Genomic DNA, 4202 nt, shown 5'->3' with positions numbered 1-4202 from the left:
TCATTTGATATAACAACGGTTCGTAGCTGTTGTTCATTTGAAACCGTTCTAGTAGATCCATATCTAAATTTCTTCTTCAAAAGCTATTGCAACGATTTTATACTACGACAATACTTTATAACCGTTGTAACAAATGATTTTTTTTTAATGTGAAACCATTTTGTTTTATAAACCTGATAATTATTCATAATTTTTTATACATAGCAATATCCATATACAAATTTTAAAATGATCTTTCAATTTAAAATATATAATCAACAAAACATCTTCAATATACATTTCATATTGTCAATCATTGTTCATAATGAAAATAACATCTTTAACCTATAAAAGTAAACTTAAACATCTACATCTACATCTCCATATCTACGTCTCTTCATCATCGAATGACTGAAAATCTTCATTGATATTATCATTCATGATCTGCAAAATAAAAGTAATAAAATGAAAATAAGATTATTATAAAGCTCTAAAATTATAATGTAAAGCATAAGACAATTCAATCTTAATTACTTGATCATTAGTTGGAGCATGTGTTGATGCAGAAGAACGTAAGACACTGTTAGCATCGGTTGCAGGAGCTGATATCAGAGCCGCGAGAGCCTCTATATTCAACTCTGAGGTGTTTTGATTCAAAATGGTCTTAAGAAGCAGTTGCATTTTTCTTTCCATTTCTTCCTTATCTTGAAGACGTTTCTCCTTAATTTCTTGTATCTTATCATTAAATTGTCTAACCTCATTCGCATGCTCTTTTTTTAGTTTGGCAATTTCTTCATTTCTTTTCAAGAGAGTCGGTGTTGTGGTTCTTCCATGGCAACGCATTCTTCCAGGTTTTTGTTTGCCAAATACACTTTCAAAAGCTTTTGAAGAAGGTTGTCCATGATTTTCAATCAAGTCTTGAAGCTTTATCTAGCATATACATAATATAGTAGTAGTGAATGAAATGCAAAGAACAAGACATAACAATCAAAATATCACAACTTTAAGAAATAAAAAAGCTTACTCTTAGATTAATTAAAATATTAAGACATGATTAATTAATCAAAATACCATGGAGGATAAATCATATTTTTTCTAGGTATGATTAATTAAAAGACTAACAAAAAAATTATTGAGAAAAAGGAATGATTGATTATTATTAGTAGGATGAAATTTTTGGATTGTTTCATGAAAACTCATTAGAACTTTTTGTTGTTAATCTACATGGTTTCAGTTTTCACAGCTAGTACATGGTTTCCTCTCAATTACCTGAATTCCCTGACCATTCTCAAGAGATTAAAGGTATCACATTTGACTACTTCATTCCCCTTCCTATGTTGCAGCGGATTCTTATTTATTACAGATCAAAGGCATTACTGCAAGTGTCTTATTCACATATTTACATATTCCAACCTTAAACCTATAATTTCTAACGTGAACTGTTTTTTTTTCTCATTTAACTAATATAACACAAGGTTATGCACAACAACTCTTAACAATAATAATAACATTTAACAACAGTAACTTACTATTGCATGGTTAGTTTCTTGATCCAACTCCTTTCCTTTTCTACTTTGTCGAGTAGCAATGAACATTTCAGCCTGCGTTGGAGGTTCTTTATCTTCATTACTTTCGCGCTAAACCAAGTAAAACAAGATTATGAGAATATTAATATAATAATATAATTTAATATTCAACGAGAATAATTTAAAAAATAATACCATTTTTTCTCTTATAACAGCAAAGGCTTTATTCCCCACTCGATGTCTCCATTTTAGTTGAGCTATATTTTTGGCATTTTGATGACTGACTTCCTACATTCATTCGTGTTTATTGTGAAGTGTGTATCAGGATGATGGACAACAGTTATATGTACAAGTTCAATCAAGCTTTTATGGATATTCAAAAGTCACATAGTAGTAAGATGTTATGACTAAAGTCCGTAAGAAATGTTACTTATCAGATTCAGTATATAATTCATTTGAGACTTCTGCTAGAACCCAAAAGTGATTTTAATTCAGTACATAATTCAGCATTGTAAAAATAAATATGAATATATCTTACTTGAGTTTTTTTATCTCTCCAATAATCCAATAACTTTCTAAAATCTTCTTCTGGTACCTCTCGTGGACGATTTTTTAGTTGCTCGCGCAAGCTTTTATACTTACTAAGATGATTCCTTTTAAGAAAACATTTGTATCGTCTCCAAGCATCATTTATAATAGCAAATACAACCTTCCTTCCTTCCTTCCTTTGGAACATTGTATTTCTCCTGCAAAAATATATATTTAGATAGATGTATACATTAAAGTATGCTAACAAACACAAAATCAAATAAAAAAATTAATTACATTGACATAATCCCACACAGGATCTATATTATGTTGCTCCCAAAACTTAACCAAAGCAATCCAACTAGTGAAAGTGAGAGGACATAAATCTGAACTTCTTCCTATTGTCCCTAAAAAACTACTGAGTTCAGACACTGTTTTTTCATATGGCCCAATTGGTTGTCCTTCTTCATTCAAGTAGATCTCTTGTCCATCTTTGAATTCTCGTGCATGAATTTTCCGACATAAAGTCTTTCCTCGTTTTCTTATTAGTCCTGAGGATGAAGCACCTAAGCTATTACCTTCAGCTTTATCTGCATATGTTCCCTCAACTTCCTCACTATCATGGTTGTTACCATTATCCATATATTCTTCCATTTCATTTTCTTCTATATCATAATCGTCAAATTTCTCAACTCCATTTTGTTCTTTATTTTTATCTAGACATTCAGTAAGTGGAATGGATATACACTTTGGAATACTTTTTTTCTTCTCAAATGCTTCTTGAGACTTGTTCATTGTATTGTTGAGGCTTTGCAGAATCTGAATGTAAAAGAATAATGAATTTGATATTAACAAATAATAATTAAAAATCCATTTAATAAAATAATAAATTACTATAAGTGATTTTTAATGAATTTGATATTAACAAATAATAATTAAAAATCCATTTAATAAAATAATAAATTACTATAAGTGGTTTTGTCCCCATTTTTATTATTAGGATTGAATTTGAAATTACTAAATATTACCTCTTTGGTTTGCTCATTGTTGTTCTTTGAGACTTGTGATTCAATCGAACCTTTAATTTGATGATCCACCGTAGACTTCAATTTCTTCGTAGTATTATTGTTCAGAACAAACACTTTTTTTGGCTCAATACTTTCCTTTGTGGCTTCTACTTCAAGTTGTCTCTTATTATTATTCAGAATAGACACTTTTCTCGGCTTGACAACTTCTACTTATGATTGGCTCCTAGTGTTACTGTTATGTACAAACACTTTTCTTGGTTCGATAGTTTTCTTGGAGGATTCTACATCCAACCGTTTCTTATTATTGTTCTGAACAGAAACCATGCATGGCTTAACCATTTTCTTAGAGACTTCTACTTTTGATTGCTTTTGATGGTTTAGCTTTTGAATGTTTTCAACAGTGTTTATATGAATGCTTCCTTGATTTGTTGGGGTGTCTTTTAAAGCTTTTTCATTTTCAACCTTGATTTTCATCTTCCGTCTTAAATCTGTATTAGACTTAGCTTGGAAATCAAACACAAAATCATTCTTGTTTTCATTATCCTGCAACAGAAACAATTAAACAATATGTTTTTCATTATTTTATTATGATTGAAAATTGACTAGACCCAACTCAATTCTAAGAATTAGTTCAAGAGGGAAAAATTGCTCAAGTCGTACATCTATGAGTAACCTAACATACGCCTTCTTTACAACAAGTAGTTTACAAGACCAAACATCTACGAGTAACCTAACATCAAGGCTGAATATTAACTTTGAGTACGAACATATATAATATGCCATCACGCTGGATCTTAGCACCCACAACTGAACGGATGATTTTTTTATTTATAAAATTAATAGTCTAGAGGTTACATGATGTGTTGCTTGTTGAGTATTAGATCTGCATGTCATCTGAGTATATTATATAGCAATCAGCAAAAATTAATAAAATCCATTTTATATGCGGATAGTAAATATGAAATAAAAAGCAACTTATTAGGCCTAAATACTATAATATTTAGAATAAAACTAATTAAATTGATTCACAAACTAAATTAAATTGATTCTAGCACAACTTTTTCAGAATTGTTAGAATAAAAAAAACTCAATCTTAATAACATAGTCTGTGAAATTAGTGGTCTCAACTTTGTGCCTAAAT

The 4202-nt window shown here is 29.8% G+C and overlaps 1 pseudogene; it reads right to left on the bottom strand.

The window, feature by feature from the left end:
* Nucleotides 1–378: 378 nt before the first annotated feature.
* Nucleotides 379–3844, bottom strand: LOC127079635 (uncharacterized; annotated as a pseudogene).
* Nucleotides 3845–4202: the final 358 nt, after the last annotated feature.

This window comes from Lathyrus oleraceus, chromosome 5 (assembly GCF_024323335.1).
Source record: "Lathyrus oleraceus cultivar Zhongwan6 chromosome 5, CAAS_Psat_ZW6_1.0, whole genome shotgun sequence".
In the NCBI taxonomy this organism is placed as follows: domain Eukaryota; kingdom Viridiplantae; phylum Streptophyta; class Magnoliopsida; order Fabales; family Fabaceae; genus Lathyrus; species Lathyrus oleraceus.
Note: the sequence above shows the minus strand (reverse complement) of the source record. Positions and strands in the feature narration are given on the sequence as shown.